An 18103-nucleotide genomic window follows, 5' to 3' on the forward strand; every position below is an offset into this window, starting at 1 on the left:
TCCTGAATAGTCAGAAACATCATAAAAAGCAACAGTGAACCCTCATCTCCAGACTTTAAGTCATAAAACGCCTACCAGTAGTGGTTAAAACAACATGGTACTGGCCTAAAGACAGACACAATAGACCAATGGAACCAAATTTGTTTCAAATACAGACCCTCACAGGTATGATCAAGTTATTTTTGACTAGTCTGCCAAACTCACACAGCTCAGGCAGAACAATCCATTCAAAAAATGGTGCTGAAAGAATTCAACATCTATAGCTGAAAGAAGGAAAGAGGATCCCTATCTCACACCTTTTCCAAAAATTAACTCAAATTGGATCAAAAAACTAAAAATAAAAGCAAGAACCATAAAACTTCTAGAAGAAATGACTGGAATTTATCTTCAAGACCTGGCAGTAGGTGATGGATTCTTAAAGGAGATGAGAGGACTGAGTGGACTACTGGTGTTTAATGTATGTAGAAGTTTTAATTAGCTTTACTGTAAAATTGTGGAAATGTATAGAGTGGATGGTAATACACAGTGAGTAACAGATAGTTTATAAATGAGGATGTGACTGAAAATGGTAGTCATGTAAATGTCAATTGACAGAATGCTTGAGAATAGTCTAGGAACTGGAGCACACAGTCAACCAAGAGGTAGGTGAGAATTGTGGTTGATGGTACAGGTGCAAGAGTGTCCTTTGTGAGCTAGAACAAATGGATATCACTACTGCAAGGTGATGAGAATGTGTAGAAGCATGGGAAAAATACAGCTGGAGCGACCTATGGACTGTGGCTAGCAGTAATACTATAATATTCTTGCATCTATGCAAAAGATGTAGTATATTGATACTGAGGCAGTATGGAAAATGTGAGCGAAATGTACACTAGAGACATGATAACAATCAGATGATATTATTTTATCTGTAGCAACGGACAAACCACATTGTGGTGTGTTAATGGAGGGTTGTTGTTTGGGACTTCTGCACATGTGCGTGATTGTTTCATAAGTTTACAACTTCTGTCGTAAAAAATATATATATTTAAAAAGGAATAATAGGGTGGTTTGGGGGAAAATACACCAAGTGTTAATTAATGACTATGATTAATAGTAAGATTTTGACAGTACTTTCATAGTTTGTAGCAAACGTCTCATGACAATGCAAGGTGTTGGTGGAGGGTTGATATATGGAACCCCTGTATGTTATGCATGCTTGCTTTGTAAATTCATAGCTTTTACTATATACTTAATTGTTTATATATGTTCATATATAAATGATAAAAAGATAATAAATATTGGATTGGTTAGGGGAAAACTACTTTTTTTCAGTAGTAATATTTTGACAATATTCTTTAATCATTAGTTAAAAGGTTTAAAAACAATGCAAGTTATTGGTGGTAGTGTAAGATGTTATATATGTTTGTTTGATGTTATATATGTTTGATTTGTAAGTTCACAACTATTATACACTTATTGTTTATATATGTTTATGTATGAGTGATATATTTCAATAAATTAAATTTAAAAAATGAAAAAAATGCAAGGGGATTAGGGGATTTCTTGTTCTTTGTGACAACCCTGAGGGGAGGATGCTGGCTGACCCCGCAGAGAAGTGTCCTCTCCATTGAGAACCACCTCACCAACCCGTATTACTCTACTTCCAGGCAGGAAATGTGTAGAAGAATATGTGCACAAAGTCAGATGCAGCCAGGGTGAGGAATTGGATTGGATATGTGGCTACTGAGCTCCTGCTCTCAGGGATTATATATTCATGTGTGCATACACTTACAGAATTTTTCATATATATATTTATATTTCCCAATAATGTTTCTTTTTAACAGTTTCTGATTGTTTTTTGATATATCAGAGAAGGGAAATGCATGTATCCCACCTTGTCTTCCTTGCTGATATCATTCCTCAGTAGCATCTTCATGCCAAAGTTTTTCCCCTAAAATGTCAAACCTGTGCAACTGAAAGGTGAACCCTACTCACTATCAATCAACTCACTTGAACATGAATTAAGTAAGATCCACTCATCTCTGAATGTCTTTCTACCTTGTCATATCATAAACACAACTTGACTGTAGCATAATGAAACCTGGCAGTTCAATAATAATAAAGACTAGTTAATCAATATGGTAAGAAATTTGCCACTAGTCTGTATCCAAGTGGGTGAGGCTGCATCTGAGGTAAAAAGTACTTGTTCAGCTACTAAGTCACTGATGATTATGACTGAATTTGGGATTATGAAGAACATCATACTTTATTTTCCAAGTTCAGAACCTGTTGCATGAGGTATTCAGATTACCCATGGGTGGAAGTGTGGTGAGGGGAGGTATAGGAAGGAAAATACAATCCACATGTGGAGTAATTATGTCACTATGTGGACACTGAGCTGAAGGTCAGCGTTTTTTTTTATGGGTAATGCTTTTACACATTTCCATGTTTGATGCATAGATGGTGAGGTTGTCCTTTGGTTATTTAATTCAGGTTGATGACCTTCTGTGCATATTGTTCGTTTCACCTAACATTATAGCTTTATTAAGGGAATTAACCAAATATAAAGGCTTTAATAAAATTCCATTTATACTTACCTAAGCCACTTAGAAAGGTCTGGGGTTGGTGGCCATCAAAGAGGACAGTGCCCACAGCAGATACGAATGTCCTGGGGGAGTTGGATGAAAATGATAGTACTCAGGAAAAGTGAAATTATGTGACTTTTCGAGTGTAATTTTTAAAATTTTTAAATTTTTATTAAATTGTCTTTTTTAAAGATACATAGATCACAAAAATTTTACATCAAAAATCACAAGAGGTTATCCCACACCCCAATCCCACACTCCCCCCACATCAAAAACCTCTTTCATCATTATGGCACATTCACTGCCTTTAGGGAACATAACTTGGAGAACTGCTACACCGCATGGATTATAATTTCCATTGTAGTGTATACTCTCCCCCAGTACGTTCACTGGGTTATGGCAGGATATATAAAGTCCAGCATCTGTTCCTGCAATGTCATTTAGGACAACCCCAAGTCCTGAAAATGTCCCCACATCCCATCTCCTCTTCCTTCCCTTTGCCCTCAGCTACTACCGTGGCCACTTTCTCCAAATCAATGCTACAGTTTCTTCCAGAATTTCAGGTACATTTTTCAACCTGAATAATGAAGAGAGGGACAGAATTGAGGAAATATTTCTCATAAGCCTCATAAACATCATGCGTCATTGCTTAGGATTCCATCTCTCCTTCCTTACCAATCTGTCTATTTTTATTATGTTTTTAATAGGTTGATTAATATATAATTTACATATGTTAAAAAGTAAACTGAATTTTTTAAGCATTGACATGTGTAAACTTGTGCAACAAGCACTGTAATCAGCAGATTATACAAGTTAAATACTCCCACAATTTTCTCTTGTCACTTTTTTAAAAAGTTTTATTTATTTATTTATTTCTCTCCCCTTCCCTCCCCGCCCCGGTTGTCTGTTCTTTGTGTCTATTTGCTGCGTCTTCTTCTTCTGTCCGCTTCCATTTTTGTCAGCGGCACAGGAATCTGTGTTTCTTTTTGTTGTATCATCTTGTGTCAACTCTCCATGTGGGGGAGCCATTCCTAGGCAGACTGCACTTTCTTTGATGCTGGGCAGCTCTCCTTACAGGGTGCACTTCTTGTGCAGGGGCTTCCCTACAGGGGGGACACCCTGTGTGGCACAACACTCCTTGCGCACATCAGCACTGTGCATGGGCTGGTTCCACACGGGTCACGGAGACCTGGGGTTTGATCTACAGACCTCCCATGTGATAGACAGATGTCCAAACCACTGGGCCAAGTCTGCTTCCCTCTTGCCACATTTTAATTCCACATTCCCTCCTATGTTTCTTATATTAATTCACATTTCCAAGAAGTTATGTGAATTGTATAATACAGCAAGTACTTTTGTCTTTTTTTTCACTTTTTACTGATATTTATCATTCACACATGAATATTCATAAATAATACTTGCATAGTAAAAATGTCTAACATACAAAATAATATGTATATCATCATACAATCTCCTATACATTACCCCAACAAAAGCACCTTGCATTGTTGTGCAGCAATTGTTTCAAAGTAGGAAAAAGCATCATTGAACATTATCCTTCACTGTTGGTGAGAAGGCAGAATCGTGGAAGAATGTTTGGCATTTCTACAAGAAAGTAAATACAGAACTCCTGTTTGATCTAGCAAACCCATTTCTAGGAATATATTCAGAAGATCTGAAAGCAAGTTTGCATGAACTGACATTTGCAGACCTATGTTCAAAGAAGCATAATTCACCATTGCTAATATATGGATATGACCCAAGTGTCCACCAAACAATGAGTGGATAAACAAAATATGGTATATATTAATACATACAATTTAATATTATTGAAATGTAAAAACAAATGAAATCAGGATGCATATCACAACAGAGATGTACCTTGAGGACATAATATTGAGTGAATTTAGTCAGGCACAAAAGGACGTATATGGTTTCAGCTATTAGTTCACCTAGTTATATACATCATAGCAGGATCACCAGATTATATGTTAGGAACACCAGATCTTGTGGTTATTTTATACTTAGATTTCTGAGGAAATGCCAAACTGTCTTCCAAAGTAGCTACATCATTTTACATCCAAATAGCAGTGAATGACTGTTCCCATTGTTTCTGCATCCTCTTCACCTCTTGAAGTTTTCTGGAATTTCAATAGTGGCCATTTAGTGCATGTGGAATGATATCTTATTGTGGTTTTCATTTGTTTGCATTTCCCTAACAGTAGTAATATTGAGCATCTATTCATGGGCTTTTTAGCCATTTACATTTTTCTCTTGGACAAATGTCAATTCAAGTATATTGCCAATTTGCAAAAATGGGTTGTTGTTGTGTTGTAGGGCTTCTTCGTACATTCTGGGTATTAAACCATTTTCAGATATGTGGTTTCCAAATACTGTCTCCAAATGATCATGTGGTGCTTTCAATTTTGTGACAAAGGCCTTTGATGATTATTTTAAAATTTTGAGAATGTCTATTTATTTATTTGTTTTTGTTTGGTTTTTAGTAATTTATATCCAAAGTCTAAGAAACCATTGTCTAACAAATGTCCTGAAGATGTTTACCTACATTTTCTTCAAACACTTAAATAGTTTTAGCTCCAGTGTTATGGTCTTTGTTCCATTGGGAGTTGATTTTTGTATATGGCCTGAGTTAGGGGTCCTTCTATACTTTTTTAATAAATATCAATTCTGTTTCCCTGCACCATTTGTTGAAGTGACTGTTTTTTCCCCATTGAGTGCGCTTTGCCACTTTTTCAATACTGAGTTCAGCACAACTCTGTGGTGAAAATGAGAGCCACTGAGTGTCTACATTGAATGGATTGTACAAATCATGGGATTGTATTATATAGGGAATCCAGTGGTGGATGATGGACTGTGGTTAACAGGATAATTTTAAGAATCTTTGTCCTGAATGATAACAAATATAATAATAGTATAGTGTATCAATAACTGTGTGGGTTTTAGGGAAATAAACCAAATGTAAGTTGTTGGTTATAATTGGTTTTAGATAACAGTAATGATTTGGTGATGCTCATTCACAGTTTTTATCAACTGTTCCTCAACAAAGCAAGGTGTCTGTGGAGGGAAGGCATATCTCCATTTTAATTTTTGTTCCTTTGTGTCAACCCGTTTGTAAATGGGGCCCTTTAGAGTTGTATTATCAGTTAAGGTGTGAACACAGATTTGAAAATAAACATCTTCTAAGAACCTATTGTGGGGAAACTGAAGGAGTGTAGGCATTAATCTTTATGACTGAAGGCCTTCGTAAGAGCAGACACCTGGAATCAATGAAAGGAGTGAGAACTTGGAAGTCAGTGAAGACGGAGATATTATAATGTAATGTGAGACAGACACAATAATCAGTGAACTCGAATGATAGCAGCAAGTCCATCAATACATCATAGTTAAATCCAGAAGCTCTCCCCAAACTGACAGGATCCCAGAATAAGAAAAGAGCCATGGGTTGCACTAGAGAGGAAGGTCTGGATAGGGACAGTAACCCCTCCTCACCCTGCTATGCCCTTACTTGTCTTCTCTCCCCTTGAGTATGGAGGTTCCATTCTCATTCTGCAGAGGGTGATTGGACCAGGGCAAAGAACACTCAGGAGTCTCCCCACAATATTTAACTAAATTGGGTGTGAATATTTATTCCTGTAGCATAAAAAATCCATGTTTTGGGATTTGAGAAGCTCTTGGAAAGCATTTTCTGCATCCTACTGGTTGTAGAAGTGTTTTTCCTGCAAAAAGTTGTTGAGATGCTTGAAGAAGTGATACTCGGTTGGTGAGAGGTGAGGTGAATATGGCAAATGAGGGAAATACTTGTAGCCCTGTTTGTTCAACTTTTGAAGCATTGGTTGTGCAAAGTGATGGGCAGTTAGTGTTGTGGAGAAGAATTGGACCCTTTCTTTTGACCAATGCCAGCTGCAGACATTGCCGTTTTCAGTGCATTTCATTGATTTGCTGAGCATATGTCTCAGCTGTAATGGTTTGTCAGGATTCATAAAGCTGTATTGGATTAGACAAGCTGCAGATCAACAAACAGCGAACATGCCCTCTTTATAATGCAAGTTTCACTTTAGGAAGTTCTACGGAGCATCTTCTTGGTCCATCCACTGTGCTAGTCATCTCCAGTTGTATAAAATCTCACTTTCCATCACATGTCAAAATCCGATTGAGAAATGGTTTGTTGTTATTGCATAGAATAAGAGATGATGACACTTCAAAATGATGATTTATTGATTTTTGGTCAGCTCATGATGTACCCACTTGTTGGGCGTTTTCACCTTTCCAATTTTCTTCAAATGCCAAATTAGTATAGAATGGTTGATGCTGAATTCTTTGGCATCTTCTCACATAATTGTAATAGGAACAGCTTCAATGATTGCTCTAAAGTGGTCATTGTCAACTTCTTTTGGTTAGCCACTATACACCTCCTCTTCAAGACTCTTTTCTCCTTTGCAAAAGTCCTTGAACCACTACTGTACTATATGTCTATTAGTAGTTCCAGGCCTAATGCATTGTTATGTTGTCAGTGATCTCCACTGCTTTCTGGCCCACTTTGAACTCAAATAAGAAAATGTCTCAAATTTGATTTTTGTATAACATTCTTTCCATACTGTAAAATAAACAGCATGTTATAAGCCATTATCAAAAAAACAAAGTGAGGTATGCACATTCAAATGATGAATAGCATAGCTACATTTATTTATGAATGTATTCAATATCAAGTTGTAAATTTTAAAAATGAAAAACAGCAATTACTTTTATACCAACCTAATACCATTATCTTTAGTGGTAAAGGCTTTCATGCACATTTTTTTTGAAAAGTTATATTAAAATAGAAAAATAATGTTAAAATGCTAACAATTTCACAACTGTGGCTATATAAACTGTGATATGTTCTTAATGACTCTTACATAACAGAAAAGAGGTTTATTTAAATTGACTGTTATTTCAAGAATAAAATAAATGCCAGGTAAAAAGTGATATATTTCATAGATATGGTAATTACTTGTGGTAGTGCAATTTTATGATGGTTATATATATATATATATACACATAGTGTTATTTTTAGTTCTTTTTTCTTTTTTTAATGTTACATTCAAAACATATGACGTTCCCATATACCTCCCTCCTCTCTCACCCCACTCCCACATCAACATCCTCTTTCATCATCGTGGGACATTCATTGCATTTGGTGAATATATTTGGAGCACTGCTGCACCAAATGGATAATGGTTTACATTGTAGTTTACACTTTCCCCCAGTCCACCCAGTGGGCCATGGCAGGACATACAATGTCCAGCATCTGTCCCTTCAGTACAACCTGGGACAAATCCAAGTCCTGAAAATGCTCCCACTTTATATCTCCTCTTCCCTCTCTCTACCCTTAGCAACTACCAATGCCACTTTCTCAACATCAATGCTACAATTTCTTCCGTTACTAGTCACAACAGTTCCAAAGTAGAATATCAGTTAGTCCACTCTAAACCATACTCTATTCCTCTATCCTCTGAACCCTGGGATGGTTATGTCCACTCCACCTCTACATTGAGAGGGGAGTTAGATTCCACATGGATGATGGATACAACTCTCCTGCTTGCAATTGTAGGCACTCTTGGCTCACTGTGTGGTGGTTGATCTTCTTCACCTCCCTCTTAGCTGGCCAGGGTAAGTCCATTGAACCAGAGGGTAAGAGTTGCAAGTCTGCTGAGGCTCAGGGCCCAGCTGGCACATTGATTCAGGTCTCCTGAGTATACACCAACTCCAGCACCAACCAAAGGTTCGAGGGGGCAAGATGGCGGCTGAGTGAACATCCCTGTTAGGGTCTTCTGCAGGGAATCGGCTGGGCGGCGTTGGAGACTCTTTGGGACCGGATTGTTTCAGGATTTTTGCTGGTCCGGAGGTGTCTGGACATCGATTTGGAGGGAAGGTAACAGAGAGGATTCGTCTGTGAAATATACACGGAGATCCCAGCTACCTGTAGAGGATTCCCTCCTTGGGTAGGCGGAGACGAGGCATCTAGCCCCGCTCGGTGGGGCTGAGCCAGGCCGGGCCGCAGCGGCGGACGCTGGAGCCGGGGCCGGGCGGGGCCGAGCCAGGCCGAGCCGGGCCGCGGTAGCGTTTGGAGCCGGGCAGGGCCGGTTCAGGCCCCGGCTGCGGGCCGCGGTAGCGTTTGGAGCCGGGCGGGGCCGGTTCAGGCCCCGGCTGCGGGCCGCGGTAGCGTTTGGAGCCGGGCGGGGCCGGTTCAGGCCCCGGCTGCGGGCCGCGGTAGCGTTTGGAGCCGGGCGGGGCCGGGTCAGGCTGCGGCGGGTACGGAGCCGGGCAGGGCCGGTCCAGGCCGCGGTGGCGGGAGGTGGACACCGGAGCCGGCTGGGCCGCTGTAGCGAGCGGAGCTGGGCGGAGCCAGGCCAGGCCAAGGCGGCGTGAGGAGCCGGGCAGAGCCGGTCCAAGCCTCCGTGGCAGGCGGAGCCGGGCCTGCGGAGGGGTTTCTGTTTTTTTTTGTTTGTTTGTTTTTTGTTTTTTTTTTTTGAGCATCTGCAGTACTGGGGAGTTCGTGGGCCCTGGGCGGCCTATTGGGGGTTTGTGGGAAGGGAGGTGCTTGCAGACCCATTTGGGCAGACAGACGGGGTTTTTAGGGCAAAGCGGGGGGAAGTTGTTGTTTTAGATAGTGTTGCAATTGTGACACGTGTGTACCTGTATCTCTCTTCTCCCTATCCGTTCCCCACCGTTTGCCCATCCTCTTTTTCTTTCTTCCTTTCTTCTTGCCTTTCTTTTTTCTTTATTATAATTAGTTTTTTTTTTCTTTCGGTTTTCTCTTTCCCTCTTGTCCCTCAACTTCCACTTATTTTTACTTTAATTCAAGTATACAATAGGTGCTACAGGGAACACCTCACATTTGCTGGGTTTTCCCATCCTCCACTGCCTCATTTCTGTGTGAACTGATTTAGGCTGCCTACACTATCCCCCTTCCCCTGCATCTTGATATCCACTATCATCTACTGTCTCTCCTATATTTTACCCCCCACCTCCCGTTCTTTGATCCACAAAGTGTCTAACTCTTAATTTCTAATACCTTTGTTCTGTTTTCTGTCTATTATCCACTCTTGAAACTATTACCTTTCTTTTCTTTTTCCCTCTCTCATGAAAACAATAGCTGTGTAGTTCATACCATATTCCTCCCAAATTCAGTCATCTACTTCATAAAAGGTACTCTACCTACAGCTATAACTCTATACAATCTACATGAATCTAACCTCCATCCTTCCAGATCTCATATTCTTGCTTTATTAACATACATCACCAATACAACTTTACACTTTTCCCTTGCTTACACAATTGCCTTTCCCCAACACTAATACTTTCCTCTAAAGTGAACTTAACCAACAACAAGTAACTAGAATAAGAAGAAAAAAGTGACAAAGAGAAGATATAACACCTGTGCAAAAATAACAACTAATTAACCTCCAAGAGCAGACAAAGAAGCTAAGGAACTGATTAAATTCGTCAAAATAAAGAGATGACCAGAAAGCAACAAAAATCTACGAACCAAACCAATAATCAGGAAAACATGGCTGAATCCAATCAACAAACCAATAATCACGAAGGGGAGCAAAACTTGGCACAAGCAATGAAAGATCTCAGAACATTTATCACCGACAAATTTGATGCAGTAATGAAAGAGGTTAACAACATGAAGACATCACTTGGAGGGGAAATTGCAGACATACGCAAAAACATAACAGATATGATGGGAATGAACACCACAGTTCAAGAAATCAAAAATACACTTGCAGCAAATATCAGCAGACTAGAAGAGACAGAGCAGAGAATTAGTGATGTGGAAGACAGTACATCAGAAATCAAACAGATAGTAGAAGGGGTCAATAAGAAGATAGAAAAAATCCAATTAGGATTTAGGGACCTGAATGACAATGCAAAACGCTCAAACATACGTATTATAGGCATTCCAGAAGGTGAAGAGAAGGGAAAGGGGTCAGAAAGAGTGTTGCAGGAAATAATGGCTGAAAACTTCCCAAATCTACTGAAAGAGACAGATGTACATATCCAAGAAGCACAGCGCACTCCACAAGTCATAAACCCCAACAGGCCCACCCCAAGACATATACTTGTCAAATTATCCAATGCTCAAGACAAAGAGAAAATCCTAAAAGCAGCAAGAGAAAAGAAAACCATTACATACAAGGGAAGCTCAATTAGATTAAGTGCTGATTTCTCTTCTGAAACCATGGAGGCAAGAAAACAGTGGTATGATATAGTCAAGGTACTAAGGGAAAGAAATTTCCAACCAAGAATACTTTATCCAGCTAAACTAGCATTCAAATATGATGGAGAGTTCAAAATATTTGCAGACAAACAGAAACTGAAAGAGTATACCAACAAGAAACCTCCCCTTCAAGAAATTCTAAAGGGAGTGCTGCAGGAAGAAAGGAAAAAACAGGAAAGGCAAAGTTGGAGGAGAGTATAAGACCAACAACAACAACAAAAAAGACAAAAAATATATATATATACAAACCAACCAAAGGTTCATTAAAAGTGACAGAAGAGGCATGTATAGAAATGTCACATCTGTATCCAACTCCATCACACTCAGGAACACAAACTGCAAAATAGGGCCAACAACATGGCATTGAACTCCAGTGCCATCTATCATGACCATAGAACCTGTGGGTCTCTGTATGCTCAGGAGCACCAGTGCCTGGGCTTGTATCTACTTTGGCTGTCTCTGAGACCTTGCAGAGATGTGTATAAGCACAACCCCTCTGATGACCTCCCAACTCTTTTCTTTGGAGACTCATAGCCACATAAACTCATTTGTCCTTTCCATTTCCCCATTTATTCATGGTCAAAAAGCAGTATGCTGGTTATTTTGTTGAATTTCCATTAATATGAAGAAAGAATCCTGGTATTTTCTTGAGAGGGAGAATTATGCCATATTCCATAGAGTCTCAAATGATTTTGTATCACCACTTACATGTGAATGTATGTATTTCTGCAAAATCATTTGTGTGTCATGTGTGTAATAAAAGAACAACATGAAATCTGATGTCCATTTATACCTGAAAGTAAAGTTGCTACTTAGTATATATTTTATTAATATATTGCTTGCTATGGAATAATACCATAATATTTTATTTCAAGATATGCATAGAGGCATGCATTTTGTTGGAAAATACTTGGTAAATATGTGTGCCCTCTCTGGCCATCATGGTCAAACATAGTTCTTTTGAAGTATCCAGGTCCCAGGAGTTGGAAAGTTTCTACGGGTTGGTCCTCAAGATCCAAGAAGTCACTGAAAATTCTATTCATGAACTATTGTGATTAGTAATTGAAGAAAATGTGGCATTGGTATGGAGAAAGTGGCCATGGAGGCTGCTGTGGGTAGGGAGTGGTAGGAAGAGTTGTGATGTGGGGGCATTTTTGGGGGTTGGAGTTGTCCTGGGAGGTGCTGCAGGGACAGGTAACGGACATTGTATGTCCTCCCACGGCCCACTGGGTGGACTGTGGGAGAGTGTGGGCTATGGTGTGGACCATTGACCATGAGGTGCTCAGAGATGTATTCATCAAGTGCAACGAATGTCTCATGATGATGGAGGACGCTGTTGTTATGGGGGGAGGAGTGCGGTGAGAGGGGTGGGGCTATATGGGAACCTCATTTTTTTTTAATGTAACATTAAAAAATAAATAAAGATGAAAAAAAATCCAAGAAGTCCTGAAGTTAAATCTTAGTGTGTGACTTGGGATCTGAAAACAGGAAAAATTCTGGAATGCGAACTTCAGTGTTGCATATCCATTCAGTTTCATATGTCCCAACTGTGGTGTTCTGTACTATATGGAGGATCACATGTCTCCTCCTGGGGTCGTGCTGTCAGAGTCCCTCTCTTTCAGAATATTGATATAGAAGTTCTTTGGGGAATCAATGTGATCTCTGGAGAATTTGGGATAGTCTTATCAGACTTGTCCTTCATCAATACATTTGGTAGAAAGAGGACCAACCTCATCCCCCCTGGAATCACAATGGGGACAAACTACGTTGAGTGAGTAAAACCTGATGAGTGGTCCCATGTATTGAATTTTGTCGCAGCTACAGAGGTGTACACACAGCTAAATTTAGTTAGTGTTTACACAGACATTTGGGCTTTCTAGATAAATTATATTCAGTAGAAATTTGAAAAAATAGGGGGAAATGGCATCAATTTAGAGGCTGTTATTTTCATGCATATAATTGCAGCATCTCAGTTTTTTGTAGAAACATTGAGAAATATTATTAAGAAACATGGTCTGCTCCATTTTTATAAGAATGCCATAACAAATAGGATAAAAGAAACACAACCACTAACAAACATACTTCTACACTAACACATAAACAGATAAAAATGCTTACAAACTCAATCACTAAAGCACACAAACTAATGTACAGTCACTACCATTAGCACTAACACAAACATATACTTACATACACTCAGACTCACGCAGTTTCAGATATGGTAAGATGCACATGCACTAATACAGCCATATTACCACACAGTAGCCCACACAGTAATAAACATGTACACACCCACTGGCATCCACATCATTACAGAGTAACAGACATGTCTACCTACGCCTTAACTGAAAGACAGATTAAAATGCACAAATGTACACACATTAACACACAATAACACAGAAATTAACACATTTAGAGTAGTAACTGAAAACACGTACCAGAATACTATAAAGGGATATAAATACTGGATACAATAAAGGGCACACTCATACAATCTCATTCTCAAAATCATGCAGGCAAACCTTGCATATATCGCAGGTTTGATTTCAGACCATTGCAATAAAGCAATTCCCCTGAATTTTTCATTTCTCATTGCATATAAAAATTATTTTTAAACAATAATGTAGTCTATTAACTGTGCAATGTTACTATGCCTATAAAAACAACATACTTAACTTAATAAAAATAAGTAATTGCAAAAACATGACCATTTTCTAAGTCTTCTGCATGTCATAATCTTTATGTTGGCAGAGCATCTTGATTCAGTGTTGATGGCTGCTCTTTGATCACGTTAGTGGTTGCAAAAGTTTGGGGAGGTTGCGGCCATTATTTATCAAAAGAGAACAATATATTTTGCCACATTGATTGACTCTGCCTTTCACAAAATAGTTTTCTGTAGCATGCTATTCTGATGTTTTTTGATAATATTTTACACATAGTTCAACTTCTTTCAAAATTGGAGTGAATCCTCATAAAACCACTGATATATCAACTAAGTTGATATAATATTCTAAATTCTTTTCTTAAATCATTTCAATAACATTCACAGCACCATCACCAGGAGTAGACGCCATCTCAAGAAACCACTTTTTTTGCACAGCCATAAGTAGAAAGTCTTCATCTGCTAAAGCTTTGACTTGATTTGCAGCAATTTAGTAACATCTTAAAGCTACAATGCTAATTCTAGTTCTCTTGCTATTACCACCATATTTGAAGATACTTCCTCTGATGTTTTGAATCCTTCATTTTCATCAAAAAGGGTTGGAATCAACTTATCCCAAACTCCTGTTAATATTGATATTTTGATCTTAGCCCTCCTCCCATGAATCATAAATATCTTTAATGGTGCCTAAAACAGGGAGTCCTTTCCAGAAAGTTTTCAATTTTCTTACCCCTGATCAGTCAGAGGAATCTCTATGATAGCTATAGCTTTATGAAATTTATATCCTTAGTATTAATAAACAACAGAAAAAACTACTCCTTGATTCATGGGCTACAGAATGGATGTTGTCTTAGCAGGAATGAAACAATATTCATCTCATTGCACATCTCCATCAGAGCTCTTGAATGAGTTCAATAAGCAATTCTGTTTTTGAAAGAAATCTTTTTTTATCAGTATATTGATACAGCGGTCTTAAACTATTCAGTAAACCCTGATGTAAACAAATGTGCTGTCATCCTGGATTTGTTGCTCTTTTTCTAGAGGACAGGTGAAGTATACTTAACATAAATATTAAGACACTAAGATTTTTGAAATGGTAAATGAGCATTGGCTTCAACTTAAAGTCACCAGCTTTATTAGAACTGCATTAGATTCTGTTTGTTCTTTGAGTCACTGCAGGCACTGACTTCTCCTTTAGTTATGAAAAAACTTAATGGGCATATTTTCCAATATAAGGCTGTGTCATCTACATTGAAAATCTTTTTTTTACTATAGCTACTTTCATCAATTATCATAGCTAGATCTTCTGGGATACTTGCTACCCCTTCTACATCAGCGCTTGCGGCTGTGTCTTACATTTCAATGTAATGGAGATGGCTTCTTTCTTTAAACTTCATGAACCAACCAATTTTAGCTTTAAAATTTTCTTCTGCATCTCCTTCACCTTTATCAGACTTGATAAAATGGAAAAAAATTTAGGGTCTTGCTCTGAATTAGGCTCTGGCTCAAAGGATTGTTGTTACTCTATTAATTGTCTTTACATACCACTATAACTTTATCCATATAAGTAACAAGGCTATTTAACTTTCTTTTCATTCATATATTCAGTGGAGTAGCACTTTTAATTTCCTTCAAGAATTGTTCCTTTGACTTCACAAATTGACTGTTTGGAAAAAGAGGCATAGATGTTGGCCTTTCTCAGCCTTTCACATGAATTCCTCTTTAAGAATAATCATTTCTATCTTTTCATTTAAAGAGATGTGTGACACTTCCATTCTCTTAGACATTAAGATGACATTATGGTGTTATCTATTGGCCCAATTTCAATATTTTGGTATCACTGTGTAGGAGAAAAATGGTGCTCACTGGAATGGAGACACTGATGATTGCAGGAAAAGAATTTATTGGGAAACTTCCAATAGAGGAGGTCTGAAAAAAAGACTTCAGACCCACACCAGCTTGTCAGGGATCTGAAGAGAGACTTCAGCCTCCCTCCATTTGTAGGGCTTCCCAATAAACATTCTGCTAACAATTGCCAGTCTCTGCATCCCAGTGAGTACCGTTTCTATTCTACATTTGGTGCCAAAATCTGGGAACTGTCAGTTGTCTTAAGTCAGTCCAAGAAAGTCTGGAAAGGAAGAATTTGGCTCCAAATCTGTAGGGTGCACTGGAAGAACTTTTCTGGAAACAGGGTTTTCAGGACAGTAGGACTTCTAATGACCTTTATGGTGACATACTGGTCAAGCCCCCATGGAGGCCTGGGATTGGGGCAGGCTTGTGTTCAATGTCCTTCCTTTGCAATTAAAACAGGGTCCTAGAGGTGGCTGAAGGGAACAAGAGAAATTAGGTTTCTGAGAATTGGACCTGAGGGCAGCAGTTAGGAGGGAGGATTTAGGCTGATCTCATTTGTGTTTTTCTACTGTGGGTTCTTCTTTATTGTTAAAGACCTTATAAGTGACTTTATTCAAGTCTTTATGAGGGGTTTGAGAGCTTATTTCTAAATTCTGTAACTTTTTCTAATGTCTGGATAAAATTGTGTGCTAAAAGGGTTGAGTAGGTATACTAACTAGTCTAACTCTAGATCTAAATTGGAGTATTTAAGAAGAAACTCAGCTAATGTATTCATAAAAGAAGCTGGATTTTCATCAAGCCTTTTTGAAACCTCTTTAATTTTATCATAATTAACTTCCTTATGGGCAGCTTTTATCATGTTTCTATTATACAGGTTAAAAAGTGGGCCATGTGGAGAAGGTCAGCAGATGCTGACTGATAGTCCCAGGGTGGATTATTGTTTGGAACTGTGGGGGGCCTTGCTGAGTGTTTTTTGGGGTTTTGAGTGTGCAGTGCATGGAATCTGGAAAAACAGTAGCAGACACTCAAATGCAGTTTTTCCTCAGGGGTAGGTGAATAGTTAAGGATAATATATTTGTTCTGATATGTGAGATCATAAGAGTGGGTGAGGTGTTGGAATTCCTTGATGTATGTGGCAGGAGTTTTAGAGAATGAGACTAACTGGTTTTCTATATGACTTAAAACTGAACGTGAGATGGGAACGTGCACCTTAACTATTCCTTCAGCTTCTGCTACTTCTCTGATAGTAAGAGTGAATTGATGTTTGGGTAGAAGTAAGAGGTGGAGAAGGGTGAATGTTAGGTTTATGGATGTGGAGGAGGGTGTTGAGGAGGGGGGAGCCTGTAGTTCTTGTGAACGATTGTGAGTAGTGGAGAAAAGATAGGCAGAACACAGCACAGCTCAGGGCTGAGAGGAGGAAGTTGGCCCAGTTTTCAACCTGGATAATAGAAAGAATGAAAAAGACTGCTCTTAAGGCAGTTAATTATAATACAATTTAAGATGCTTCACAAAGTCTTGATGAGGATCCAGATGCTTTTTAGGAATAGAATAACTGAGTCCCTCCTTAAATACACCAGTTTAGATCCTGAGTCAGACTCTGGTCAGCTATACCTAAACTCCCACATTATCACACAATCTTATCCAGACATTAGAAAAAGTTACAGAAATTAGAACAAAGCCCACAAACCCCTCAGAATTACTTGATTAAATCAGCTAAAAAAGGTCTTTAAAAATAGAGAAGAGGAAGCCAAATTAGAAAACACAAATGAAATCAGGCTCAAGCTTCCCTCATAATGCTGCCCTCAGCTCCAATTCTCAGAAACCTAATCCCCCCTCTTCTCTTTGTCCACCTCTGGGACTCTGTTTTAAGTGCAGAAAGAAAGGCACTGAACACACTCCTGCCCCGACCCCAGGCATAGAAGTGGGCCTTGACGGGTGTGTTCTCATAATATTCTTTGGAATTTGACTGTCCAGAAAACTATTTTTCCAGAAAAATTCCTCCAGCATGGCCTACTGACCTGGACCCAGGATCCACCTTCCCATATCTCTTTGGATTAACAACAACTGGTTTGAAATGGTCCTACATCTCCATCAATAAGTCCAAACTGAAGGTTATCATCATGGATGGAGGTAAGGCAATCTCCATTGTAATTAATGTAGGGGCCACATATTCAGTTTTCCTAGATATTTAGAACTTTTATCCACTTCTTCAATCTCTATTTTGGGGGTTGATGGCATCCTCTCTTCTTTAATCACCAAATTAGTTATATGTGCATTAGAGAATTTCACATTTTTTCATCATTTCCTTGTAATCCCTACTTGTTCTTCACCTCCTCAAAGCTGTGACATATTGTCCAACTACATTCCTCTATCTCCTTTACCCTCCCATCCTCACAAACCAACTTCCTTCTCCTTTTGTCCACCACACCCATACCTTCCTTATTTCCTTCTGACCTCCTTCCCATATTGGAGACAGAAGTATGTACCCATGTGTGGAATAATAGTTCTCCTTCAGTCATGATTCACCACCCACCTATCCTAATAATCTTAAACCCTCTTCTTTCACAAACATTCCTCAGTATCCCCTTTCCAGTAATGTCCAACAAGGTCTTAAAACCCACTCGATCATAGCTATCCTCATTTCTTTTCTTATTTCTTCTCATCTCTGAGATCAATCATTTTTCCCCTCCTAAAACTACTACTGATATTATTGCTGCTTCTTTTCTTTAGTCCTTG

This window comes from Dasypus novemcinctus, chromosome 19 (genome assembly GCF_030445035.2).
Source record: "Dasypus novemcinctus isolate mDasNov1 chromosome 19, mDasNov1.1.hap2, whole genome shotgun sequence".
NCBI classification, from domain to species: Eukaryota; Metazoa; Chordata; class Mammalia; order Cingulata; family Dasypodidae; genus Dasypus; species Dasypus novemcinctus.